Raw genomic sequence first — 14313 nt, forward strand, 5'->3', positions numbered from 1 at the left:
GAGCGGATGGCTCGCGCTCGCTCGATCTCGCATGTCGTCGCGGCTGCTGCTGATACATCTTCTTTTCTCTAAATTCTTCTCTCTAATTTTTTTTTTCACTTCTTTCTCCTCTCTCCGTCTTTCCTGTCAGTCAACATAAGAGTCGATTAATCAGTGTGATGCTCTCCTGACTGTTGTTCCATTGTTGTTCTACCATCCGGGCGCGCGATAAAGTGTGCTTGCAAGTGCTTTTTCAATGGAGGAAATGAGAAAAGAAAAATAATTCTCTGGTGAAGTTTTTTTGGTGGTGTGATGATGATGATGATGATGATCAAATTGAGTGCGACGTGGCTTGATTATTACAATTATTAAGCTGTGAGAGATTGTGTCGTTGAACTGCCCGACGACTTCGACGAAAGCAGAGTTTGTGTGTGACATTCTTCTTCTTTGCCGCTGCTGCATGCCTTTTGCCCGTCGGCCGACGACGTTCTTGACACGTGCGACCACCACCCGTTTTCGTGCGGCTGCTGCTCCAAGTAAGTTGCAAACTTTGACAAAACGGTTTTATCAGTTAGGTTTTGTATTAGCGATTGCGTCTGATAGAATACCAGATGGTTCGGTGTATAAACGTGAAAGTGAATGTTAGGTTTGTTGGACATCTGATCGGCAGTACTGATATTTTTTAACTTCATGACTGAATTGAAATATGAAACATTGAATAGAGTATTTTAATAGTTCGACCACAATGTCTTACGATCTTTTGTTATCGAACTCATCAGTTGACATATCTCGATCTAACTATCATTTTCAATAGCACAACATATTTGACATCAATCGACATCAATTCGACAGCTTTGAATGCGTTATCATTGTGAAGCAAATCATTCACCAAAATTTTTAAACAATAAGACCTCCATCCCATCGTCAACCAAAAAAAAAAAAAGAAACAAGCGACGTGAGTTTCCGAAAAAGAAAAAAAAAATCGTTAACGCGGTTTGCAACGAGAGCTCGTCACATTATAAATATACTACGGGGTATGGCACGCGGTATGGTTTTGCGCGCGCAACACTGTCATATAAACTCGTGCGCGAGCACAGCGTGGTGTGTAGTATGAAGAGCGCGAGTCGTTGAACCTCGATCGATATACCCAACTGCTTTAGCCGGCCAAGGGTTAAGCGGCAAATGTCAATGGTTATAGCAACGCCAGAGAGTCTGTGTATCACCTAATATTCTTCTTTTTTTGTTTGTTAGTATCAGTGATTTATTATTATACGGTTTCATTTTTTTTTGTGTGCATAATTGATGATTGTCAGATTATCCTTCTTTTTTTATCGTGTTCGCGCTAAATTTTGCATCGTGCGGCGATAAGATAATTCACTCGGGGCACCGGATGAATATCAAATTGCTGACAATTGTTGGGAGTTTGAAGACTTGTGTAAACTTGAGACGATTCGATTTGATAAAAATGAAAAATGCGTTGCACGGCAATTGGAAAAAAAAGTGTCAGTAGGAAAAACTGTCGGCACGAAGCTAGCGCGTGCTATCGAAAGAACATCAAAGCACATATCCGCGTGAATATTATGGCGTGTGCATGTGTGTCTGTGTGTGTAGGAAGCCGCGCGTATTATAAATCTCGAAGAGGACGCAATGCGTTTTGCGCGAGGACATAATTCCACCGCACGCAAGATCTACACCAACGCCGTCAACTCTGCTCCCTTAACTTATAAGCTTTAAAAGCTTGGAACAAAGTTACTAACTGCAATTTGATACGTTCAGCTGGACGAAAAATTATTCACGTAAGTGTTTTTTTTTCTGTTTTTTTTTTTTTTTTTTTCTTATCTCGAGGTGGGCATATAAATACGTGAACGACGACGAAGAAGTTCTTTTTTGCACGTCCATCTCTTGTCATCTCGCGCACGTGTGCATACGCATGGCATCTGCGAATCTGAGTCGTTTTGCACTAATGTTTTATGTGGCAGACGAGCTGCACTGCGCGCGGAAGCATTTCGCTTTATGAATATTAATCGGCTCCGCTCGTTCTCCCTCTCGCAGATCTCTTTCCACTTCTTCTTTTCAGCCTCATTAATGCATCGAACTAATTCCAGAATCTAAGGCTTATCTCGTTCAAAATTTTCGGTTTATCTATGTGAGCGTCGGGGTATTATAAGCAGCCGATATGTACGGCGCGCCAAGAGCGTTCATGCATATGTGCGACTGACTGCGATTTATAACAAATAATCGGTTGATTGCCGGTTAGTTCCTCCTCCTCTTTTTTCCTTTTATTTTTACGTTGCCTCTATCTTTTATTCTGCATGTACGGGGGCGTTTCGCGTGTTGCATACCTTCACGTTTTTTTTTGTCGAGCGAACGCGTTTTACGACTATATGTCTTTGCATGCGACTTCGACTGCTAACTTGTCCATCGATTGATCGAATGCCCCTATTGCATGTTATAGTTGTGTGGAGGTGGATATCGGTACGGCGTTAGCTGAATTGTCGATCGGAATAATTTTCGTGAGTGATAGCGCAGGTAACATCATTGAAGGATGTTACAAATACGAAATTTGTTGTTGTAAGACATTGCGCGAAGTAATGATCTTGTTTACTAATAAAATGAAAAATTATAGCCGCATGAGAAAATATTTCTTAATCGCGAGTTCAGTTAATTAGACAGTTATAAAACGTTCAATTTTTTAAAGCAACCAAAAAATGAAGAAAAAAAAGAAAAGAAAATATTTGCCTCGAAGTTCCATGCGACTAGTAGCGAATTTTTTACAGCAGAAATATTCCAATCAATTTTTCACTCATTAGCAGATTCTCCGGAGCTGTATACAAGCTCTCGCAGCAAAACACTTGGCAGCAACGCGAAAAGAATAACATAATTTGTCGGCTTTACTCTTGGTGCGCGAGAGCTCGTCTTCCCGCGACTCACTTTTTTTTTGCTTCTCCCGAGTGCGTCATTCTATTAAAACGGTCACGCGAACAATGCGACTAATTAAAGAGTGTAACTCTCTTCGTGCACGGACGCTGAAGAATTTTCGGTCGTGGTTATGCTAATTATCTTGATAAGTTTTTTTGGACCCGAGGCTAATTAGCCGCAAAGTCCAAAATGTTCACGCCTTCGAAATTGAAGTGCGCAAGGCATGGATGCGTTGGATGTACGTAATGAAGCAATTCCATTACTTGAAAGGAGCAAAAAAAAGAAAAAGAAAATGCACATCCGTCGAGATTCTTTTTTTACTCTCGAGTGTCTTTGCTTAGATTTATCTGTCTGCCTTGTCAACGAAGTTTGCACTCAAGTTCAGGCGCTTGTAAATGAAACTGAAAGTTTTGCAGTTGGTGCATTAGCGCGGCGATATCTTTGACTTTCTTTCCTGTTTTTTTCATCCTTCTTTCCGACAAATTACGCGGTTTCTTCAGCCACGGCCAGGTGGAAGTCGCGCGCGCGCGGATACATTTAGATTGCGGTACCGGGAAAAGGAACAAAAGCCCATAAAAATGATAACAGCGGCACTTACTACTTCATTAAGCTGCGCGCCACTAAACTAAACTCTCCCGTGAATTTCGCCGGTAAACTTGAAATATTAGTTCTAGATGATGGTTTATGGCTGATTCGTCATGGGAATGTTTGCATAAAACTTTAAAACAACCCGTACGAGTTCATATGGCAGTGTCTTTCTCTCGTCGCAAGCTCGCTGCACGTATACGAACCGTAAAAAACCTCTCTTTCACCACGGTAATAACAATGTAATAATCCATTTCGGTCCTCACCGCGATCTTGATTCGCACACTATATCTTCCCACGACGCGTATAAGTATATAATACGCACAGCTCACGTATATGCAGATCTGGCCTTTTCAGGCGAGTTATGCTTTTCTTCTTATGTTTTTTTTTGTTTTTTGACGGCGGTGCTTGCTTATATCAAAGCTTCTTGGAATGGCCCTTTTACGCGAATGGGAAGTGGGCATTTATCGTAATGGCTTAAACGCGACGTACACTCCTCAATGATTCACGCGTGCGATTTATATGTTTGACGAGTGTTCGTACATTTTTTCTGGTTTTGTGGAAAATCGCGCTCGTCTCTCTTTCTCTCTCTCTCTCTCGCGCCTCCTTCAAAATTACCTCGACTCCAGTCAGCGAGCCGAATCACGCGGTTGAACGCGGGCACAACCGACGAAATTAGGAGAGCTCCAGCCTCCGCCGGAGAGTGCGCGCGCGCGCGCGATGTACATATCTTTCGTACGATTAGCGCTCATTAGAAAAACATGTAATTCGCGAGAGAGAGAGAGAGAAAGAGCTATCGCGTGTTTACAAGATAAAAGAAGTATCAAGCTCCGTATACGACGATCAAATCGCCTGTTAATTAAAAGAGAGTAAGATGATCAATTCAAAAATAACAGCTTTGCATAACGCGAATCATAGGATAAATTCACCAAATAATCTTATGCTAATGATTCTGTGAATCAGAGTGGTGTCTTTCTTCGATTTACGATTTTTTTACCTACTTTTGAGAAATGTTCATTGTCTTGTATATTTATTAATTAATATATTCAGTTGAAAATGGAGACATTACCTGCGTTGTAAGTTTAACATTGTATCGTTGAGTGAGACATAAACGTCAGTCGCGTCGTCAAAGTTCTTATATATCAAAAGATCCAGAAGATGATCTCAAGCTTTATCGAAGTGGACAACCAATCTTATTCCTCGGTCGCAGCCATCACCTGCCACCTCGAACTGAAAATTCAATACGGACGCAGCTTTTATTAAAAAAATGGTTTGAAAAGCGGAACGCGGGCAAGGGAGTGGCGATAAGCGCGCGAACTGTCGCATAAGCAAGCGAGAGAGAAAGAGAGATTGGCTATCTTGTCGCAGCTGTCAGATTGTTGACGTGGGCCAGTGACACGTTTAATAGGATTATTTATGCGAGAGGCTCGTTCGCGACGCGCACAATCGCGCGACGAAAAGTCGCCTGGCGCTATCTGCGGATAAAACTGAAGTAGTGGAACGAACAAATTCTCCGTGATTCGACATACTAACGCGTCGTTAGATGTTAATCCGAAACGATGCTTCCTCAAATACTTGTGCGCGCAAGAAGAGATTGCTTGCGCCGCAAATGATTTGGTACCGAGGAGGTAGATGCGTACTGACGCCATGTGCGCGCAAGCAATTGCGCTTTCGTCAAGGCCGATGAACTTTTCTTTCGACTGACTCACAATGCGCATTATGCGCGGCTACTTTTAGGTTTGGTAAACACTACACTGTTTACCGTGCACCTTGGAAGTTAATCTTAATTATTCAAATACTAGATTGTATCTCATCAGAAATAGGATTAGATTTTTGTTTTTTTTTTATTTCATGTCCAGTATTTATTTGATTTGCTTCGAATTCCAGAGAAACATGTGGTCATAATTTCCCTTTCGTTGCTTTTAATCTTCTGAAGCAGCATGAACGAAAAAAAGGAGTACGCAAAGTCGGCGTAATTTTTCGCTTTGCACTGCAACAGCCTCCAAGATTGACGTGATACCTACCTCAGTGAAAACTAATTTTCAATCTAATCATAGCCAATTCAATTCCATATCAGTATTTTGAACTGCGCATTTATAAATAATTTATTAGATCTGAATTTTCACCAAAACAGCTCGACAAGAAAACCGAAAGAAAAAAGTGTCGTCGAGAATAAGAAAGTGAAGACCGCTAATTATTTTTCGGCGTACCGAGGTTTATCCATTGGCGAAAGAAAAAATTGGAAAAACCGGATTTTTCAGGCGGCGTTAGAGTAAGTCTGTGTCCGTCTCTCTTCTCTCTCTCTCTCTCTCTCTCTCTCTCTCTCTCTCTCTCGGTGCTGCTTGCTGCGACCGCATTTGCGCGAGTCGATTGCAGCGCGGTGCTCGTAGTTCGCCCACCGCACATATAGCGCGCGGCCAGCGAACGATCGATAGACCCGCAGACACTGCTTGCACACGCGACCCCGTGTGCACACTTTCGCCACTGCACTAAAAGTCTTGTGCTTGGCCAAAAAAAATTTTCTCTTTATTTCTTGTCACGTAGCTTATCTTGAGCAAGACGATCACCGTTGCGAGTTGTTTTATGAAGGGTGGATATGGATTATTTCTTAGTTTGCTGTAATATTGCTGAATTTATATTCATCAAAGATTACAATTTTGAAGTATGTGTATAAGTACCGTTTCGGACAGGTCGTCAAAGAACATGCTAGTATCGCTATGAAATTTAATTTAGTACTACCTTCAAGATAAAGAATAATTCTATTTCTTAAGTATTTTACTAAAATATCACCCTTCTTTTTATATATGTACCTATTGTTGAAATAAATAATTTCATTTTGGCTTTTGTGTATCGAATCATCGTTACATTTCGATAGTAACATCCAATACAAAGTCAAATTAGTCATTTATAAAACCAAATCATTTTCTTGAAAATTACCGAAACGAAAAATACAAAACAAAGAAAAACGGTCCGCAATTAAATCATCAACAATTTCTATTTTTAACCACACTGTCTGTTTGCAATATCCCCAAGCACAATTATTTCTTAATAGAACAAAATTTCGTAAATGTCAAGCCAATCTAAACATGAAACTCATCGGTCAATAAAACCTACATTGTCATTATCAACTTAAAACTACACGAAACTTAGCTACTTCTTATGATATTCAATTTCTCGGGTAAGGGTAAATCATGCAAAACCACCTAACGTCACCTTTCCGACCAATCGCTTCACATAGAGATTATGCATCAAAAATTAATACAAGGCAGATAGTAAGCAATTCGTAAAAGCCTTAATTCCTCGTCGAAAGTGCTGACGCAATTAGGCCCGGCGTAAAGCCACAAATCACTAGTGACGTAATTGGGGCCTGAGCAGCAAACGCAAACGTCGTCGTCGCGCAAGAGAGAGAAGCTTATTTAGTACTCGTTCTCGAATAAAACAATATAATCTCTTCTAAGCAATGCTGTAGCGGAACACACTCTCTCTCTCTCTCTCTCTCGTGGGATTTTCACTTGACCGTAGTATGTATGTGAGATGTATGCTTATGAGATGTACGTTAATTGACGTTACGGACGTCGTTTTATTTTTGACGAATAATTGTGTTGTCGATCGTAATTGAATGTACTGGGATGAGAGAGAAACTGGCTGTAAATCAACACTAAAGATAGAAAATAAGTGATTTCCTTGAACCAGATTCTTTTCGTCTGATGAGAAAAACAAAACTCATCGCAACGACGATGCTCAGCGACGACGACATTAATTACATAGTTACCGATCGAATCCGATACAGTGAAACGTAATAAGGCGGAAATTCTGAAAACTACGTCATGCTCACTGACCACGAACGTGTATGTATGTACGTTCGTGATTTTGCAACAAAAGTATATCGCTATGAAAGATCACAGCATAAATTAATCTCTTTTTTTCCATCCTGTCAGTGGAATGTTCAATTAGTCGAAAAAACGAAAGAGAGAGAGAGAGAGAGAGAGAGAGAGAGAAGTAGAAATGGGAAAAAAATATTATTTGTAAATTAAAAAGCATCACACTGTCAAATTTGTGTTTCGTTGGAGTCTTACGCCCAAACCTTCGTTTTGGATAAGTAATGCGCTTGATAGAATACCGCGATGAATTAAGCAAATTTCTTGGAAACTTTATGCTAAATTGATGGCTTGCGTCTGTGTATCTGTGTAATTTTCACTTTTTGCTATTGGGTTATAACGTGCAGGTGAAATGTTTACCAGAATTAGTCGCAAGTAAAGTTACGACACATATTTATTGATTATTCATACACGGCATTTTATCAGTTTTAATACGACAGTAATATTCGCTCATATACTTTCTAACGGATAAAAAAAAAGAATCGAGCTTATAAAGTTTAATGAAACTTTTGTAGGTCATTCATCAACGACGTACCTGTACAGTCATTGAAAACTCCGGAGATAAGATAAAAAACAACGTTGGCCATAAAGAAAAATTGTAAAATAATAAGCCAGACGAAAATGTCCATAAGTGATGTATCTTAATTTCTCACTGCTCGCGAAAGCATTGTAATCGTATTTGCGATCGGAGTCTATACACTTGAAATATGCATAGTGTGTACAACACGGAAATCACCTGCAATCATCCACGTGAAAAAAAAAATGAAGGTTCTTGTCGAGATGTAATTTGATTGCTCTCTGCTCTCGAAAAAGATTCCGAGTAAGAGGATGTGTGTGCGCGCGCGCGTGTGTGTGCATTCCGAGAATCGAAGAAGCTTCGCTGGACCACACCCATATGTATGTATGTACACACATATACCTCGAGGCAATCCCGAGAATTTCTGCCGAAAAAGAAAAGGAAGAGGATGAAGAGTCTGCTCTAATCTTCCCCTCTTTACGGTAGCTTCTTTGTTTCTCTCTCTCACTCTCTCTCTCTCTTTCTCTTTCTCTCTGGCTCGCTCTCCGCGAACAGAGAATTCGGATATAAGGTAGCTGATGACGAGTCAAAGATCTTTTACGAGCTTGTCAATGAGATGCTCTCTCTGCGAAGATTAGAATATTTTTCGACAGACGAATGAATCGTGTGTTAAAGCCTTTCTATACTGAGAGAATATTCCGGTGATATTGTTATTCCGTGTGAATTTAAACCTCCTGGAATATTAGTATAGTTCACCATCTACCACATATTCAGTGGTTTATGAACTCACAATCTTCTACTCTTTTTTTTTAATATTTAAATAAAATTTGAAAGCCACTTTGAATATAATATACCGATACGTTTATTTCTGGTGATGGCTACCTTTGTTTTTCACGTGTTCACTTTTATTTATCTTAATTAATTAAGTAAATTGATACTTAATATGTACGAAAACTGCATTAAAGTATACATTTTATTCGATTTGAAAAATACATTACATGTAGAACTGACGTATCCTCCACCTTCTGTATATCTTAAATCATTGAATATGGGTAGGAAAGTAAGATGGTGAAATATATTAATGTACAAAATTACGCGGAACAAGATCATCGCAGGAATATTTTCTTGGCGTGGAAAGGCCCTTATGTAAATTTGACATTACTATTCATGTCGACGAAAAAAAAATGGGAATTTCCTTCACTGCCTATATCAATATTCAGCGTCAAAATTCACAAACAAAAATTTTTTTTTCCTAACGAGCTATACTTTCACAGCGCAAAATCCCTTACGTAAAGCGCCGACGGGGATTTAATTTATCGTCATATCGAAAAGTCGGAAAAAGTTTATTCTGAAATTGATTCGAGATGAGTGAATTTAACAGAACGCACGCTCGGCAATTGCATTTAGCAGGAAACCGATTGGCCGAGCGCGTCTTCATTTTTTTTTTTTTTTTTTTGAGTAATCGCATATCATTAGCGCTCGGCCGTACGGTATTAGCACGTTTTTCGATGCGCGAAAGGCAAGGCGAGGCCGTGCTTATGTAAATAAATTGACGCTGTTGGTGCATGATAATTCAGTTCACTCCTTTGCTTCTTTTTTACCAGATTATTCAAATTGATTTCGTGTTCATTTGCATTTGCGATTATTATTATTATTAGGACAGTTCACGCCGATAGCACATAAATTCTGGAAGGAGGAATCGACCAATCAGTGTTGTATGCGTATTCGCTTAATTTTTGGTGACAGCGACACTTTAATTTTACGTGATTGAGAATATTACCAAGATTAATCATTCAAGCGAGATAGTGTTTTTTTCCGATTCATATAATTTAATTCAGGTGTCGTGGTACAGCTGGTGAGAAAATGGCAATCAGCTCGCATGAACGCTGTAAGTCACTGGGTTATAAAATAAGGATTAGAAAATATATTGAGCGTCGACTTATATAGAAAGATACTTTATTAACCATTCGCTCTATCGACACACAATATTCTTCATTCTACTGTACTTCATCTCTTTTTGAAAACAATAATTGCCATAATTCAGTTTTATGTAAGTCAGTGCTGGCTAATAAAGAAAATACCGTAATATGTAGAACAGCCTTCCAATTTAATTCTAATTGTACAGAGAATCCCGGAATGCAAGATCGTCGAGCAAATGAAAACAACCGTGAATGATTCTTAGTTAACGATATCGACTTCATGAATCTATTTTCTTTCATAAATCATTTCATTATCGCAATACCGCGGAAAGCTCACTTTATTGATTGATCTCGTCAAAGCAACGCGTAAAATGTGAAAAATGAAAATCGATCAACAATGGTTTTGAAAACCATTATCTAATGGCCGTAACAATAACTTTTAGCGGTATAACATAAACCGATCTCACAAGCCAAATCGCGTTTCTCACATATCCACGTTGCGTTCGTCCCACGCGTTTTAAGCGATGCATATCTCGCATCAGCTTGGCTCTATTGCCGATATAAAGAAGTATATATATAAGTCCGAATGGAGTTTTGACAGCGCGTCAATACAACGATAAACTTTCCCGGTGCTATCTCGATAATATTGTCGGCACACGCGCGAGAGTTATGAAAGTCACACAGGGAGGACCAGCAAACTCTTTTGCATGTCCGTATGTCGAAATGTGATTTGAATGCCTTTAAAGCCGAGTCCATTGCGAAATAAAAGCTCACTCATTTTTTTATTAGTAGGCTGCACTATATATGATTATTTGTCGTGATCCTATTTTTCATGACTTATCTATAGTGAATTTCAATTATGTATTCTGGGGCGAAAAGATTTCCAATAAATTCTTGCATTACAAACGAATGAAAACTCTGTAGTGTTCCCGTTGAAGGTTGTAAAAATGAGAAAATCATCTATTCAACCATGTATGTAATTATCGTGAAGAATTTCAATGGAATGTGCTATATAAATCACGCATAAAAAAAGTTCACCTAAAAATTTTTCACGAGAGAATGGAAAAATTTAAGAAAGAATCCTTTGATTCACATAGACATGCGCACGCGTGCGTATATTTTTAATGGATCCACCACTTGCTGTCACATAATTCGAAAGTTTGATAATAATCTTCAGAAACGATCTTTTTTTATTTCTCAGCTATTTTTTAGAGATAAAGAGAAGCCTTTTGGGTCATGATTTTTGTTAAGGAAACGAAACTATACTTGCGGTTGGACTCAAATAATTATTAGCTTGAGAAATACAGATTGTACATTCAACTGTATACGTTGTAATGAAATGAAATTATATATTCTAATCGATCAAGGCACATGGTATTTTAATCATCTGATTGTTGAAGGTATGGTAATTATTATCTCTTAGCTCACACAAAATATAGGCATTATTTAATTATTCAAGCTGTAAGTTCCGACCTTTTCATCGAGGTTTCTTTTTATTCTATTCTGTTCCTAATAGAGTCTGACAGCAATAATACTCGATATTCCCATGTCACGAAGAAAAAAGACGAAAGCCATCGTTGACGAAAGTGAAAGGGAATTATTGCTTCGACAAATTTATTTTAAATAAAAATAAGTTTAATAAAAGAATGTCTTTTTTGCAATGGTCTTTTTCAGTAATCAATTTAGAATGTCAAGATAACACCGAAAGAAAATGAGATTCATCGTGATGTTTCTCTATCTCATTTCATCGCAACACACAATATTGACAGCCATAGACTATTTCTCTCTCCCTCTCTCTCTCACTCTCTCTCTCTCTCTATCCTCCTCGGCTGTATGCAAGATGCGTAGATTTTTTGTTTTCTTCTCTACGTTGATGTTCAGTTGCAAACTAAAAATACTAGTACGAAGTGATGTGATTAATGAGACTGCCAACTATTAATTTTAAAAGCTAAACATACGTTTGATGCGCGAAGCCAAAAATGTTCGGCGAATTGCCCGCAATGTCATTAATTAATCGTACCGCAAAATCTCTCGAGACGCGCATAATCAATGCCAAACGTTCTGCAGTCAAAAGTCGTTGCCATAAGATAGAAGAGAAAAAGAACAGTGAGTAATTATACGATTAATCAGTGATTAACTCACTAGCATACGTGCGACACTCACATTGTTCATTCTCAAAAACGCGGACGAACGTGATAAGTTTTTGAGTACGGCATTTTAATTCATTTATCGAAGTTGTAATGATGTCGCTACTGATTTGTCGTCTAATATTGAGTTATTTACGTTTTATGTGATTCGTTGACCATTTTTCTATACTGGCAGTGATAAAAAAGGAATAAGGTCAAATATTTCATAGGATGATCAAAATTGTATTAGAAATGATATTGAGAACAATTGACGAAAATAGAAAAAATGAACTAACGATACTTTTCAAATGAATAAGAAAATGAGTCACGTGCTTATAAATGATATATTTCGTTTATCTAAACCGGAGTCTACATCAGACGTCACACAATTGATAATTACAACCCAAAGTCCAGAGAATTTTTATGAAAATCACGAGAGATAAAAGAAGATTGGCAGCAAGTAAACGATGAATGCCGAGTAGGAAACAAAACGACGACAGCCTCCTACAAACATAATCTCCCGACTGAAATCAAGCCAACTGGCAAAAAGAGAAAGAATGAGAGAACTCAACGCACACATTGAAGTTATATGGGAGGTGTCAGCGAACGGCTCAGCGCTATACATATACTCTACATCGTCACAAGTGCGCGGATCACAAGCTGACGCGCTCATTACCATACAATGTGCTGCTGTCGCCCCCCTTTCTCCCTCTCTCTAGCAATGCGTACAGTGAGAGCTGCTGCAAGCACTGGCTAATGGGAGCGCGCTGCATACATGACGCGCGACCAGCCGCAGGGACCCCTTCAAGGCATATATATGCTGGCTGCTCTTAATATCAAAATTGTCCGCGTCGTTTAGATAAACACTGCCCTGACGATTGACAGCGTTCTGTCACTCTCACATGCATTTCATACGCGCGCGTTCGTACCTATTGTCGCGTATTCATTTTTTTCGGCAAAAGCCTATATTTTCGACGATAATTACATGTCGCTCGATTAAGTAATGCAATTAGTTATGCAAACCATGTATGAGGGTATGCAAAAAAGAAAGTTCAAACGTGTGGTGTGCGACGTAGTTAAAACTAGGCCTTACGGCGTCTTTTTTCGTCTTGGTAGTGTGTGTGCGCGCGCGCGCACTCCGTGTGATCGGTAATCGCGACTTAACATCTCTCTAAACTCTTGAGTGTGTCTCCCTTGCTTCACTGCAAAAGCGCGGCGGCTCGAGCGGTGCAGTCGACTTTTGCGAAATTGACGAAACAAACGCGAGATTTATGGATGCCAGCGTGATAGATTTTTCCGTGCGATCGCTAATGTCTGCTGTACGGGGTATTAGCGAAAATTTGTTTGGTACCTGGTGCTCTCTTTCTTCGTTATTTTCTTTTTAACTTGTCGGTTGAATATGTTTTGGATTGAGAGGTGCATCTCGTCGTCAATTCACCGAGAACTGTGAACATCACAATGTACATTAAAAACGATTCATGAAAATTGAATAATCAACTTGCATCGCGATAACATTTTCTCGAACGAAAATAATCCGATCGTCGGTGCAAAAACATCTTCCATCAAACATACCGTGTACAAATCACAAAAAAGGAAGAGAGAGAGAGAGAAAGGAGAAAAGAAAGAAACGCAGTCTCTTGCTCCGTCTCACCCCCTGCGAGCAAACTCCGGTTTGCACCTGCTTGCGCAGATAGTAACAGATTGGCATGGCGCCTCGTTCGATTTTTTCCCTCTTCCAGCCGCACGCCGCGGCGATAGCCAATATGTAACATTTCTCTTTCCTCGCGAACGTCATCGATTCCCAATGCACCTTTCGTCTCCAGCTGTTTGAGCCACGCGACTGGCATGCGCGCATACACGTATGTGTGTGTGCCCAAGCGAACCAGTTTTTGGGCTTCTTTCTTGCGCTGTTACTGCCAGCCATATCCTCTGAATTGGAAAGCACGATCGCTGTCCTCCTGCGCGGATATGAAATATTACGAGGACCGAAGAATTTGCGCGCACTTTCTGATGGTTTTCATTGTTTTTTGCGGGCTTGCTCTGGCTCGCGGGATGCAAGTCGATTATTTATGAGATGCCTTTCGGGTCGCATTAATCGTTTTGACGAAAACGTTTCAATAAAGCGCTTCGGTTCTCGATGCAATCTTACAGTATTTTTACGAGTAAAAAGAGTTTTATAACAGAAACTTTCAAAAAGATTAAAGGCGACTTATCAACTAAATATGAGAGAATAATGGATATTCGGTCTCAAGTAACGCGCGGATTTCTCGGCCACTCAATGACTCACGAGCATCTTAGCGTATGCCTACAATCTTAGTCAGATGTTTTGACTATGAGCCTTGTTCGTCGCCACTTTCTTATCGCTATAGTATAATGACATGTCGATGGAT

The 14313-nt window shown here is 39.5% G+C and overlaps 1 protein-coding gene across 1 annotated transcript in view; it reads left to right on the forward strand.

Moving 5' to 3' along the window:
- The window catches only part of LOC131668432 (Krueppel-like factor 7), a 298845-nt gene continuing 284532 nt past the window's right edge, over positions 1-14313 (forward strand). The window contains exon 1 of the mRNA XM_058942603.1: positions 1-515. The gene's annotated coding sequence lies outside the window, so the exon portion shown is untranslated. The remainder of the gene's footprint in view (positions 516-14313) is intronic.

Source organism: Phymastichus coffea, unplaced genomic scaffold (assembly GCF_024137745.1).
Source record: "Phymastichus coffea isolate CEN01 unplaced genomic scaffold, Cenicafe_Pcof_1.1 PCOF00077, whole genome shotgun sequence".
Taxonomy (NCBI): Eukaryota; Metazoa; Arthropoda; class Insecta; order Hymenoptera; family Eulophidae; genus Phymastichus; species Phymastichus coffea.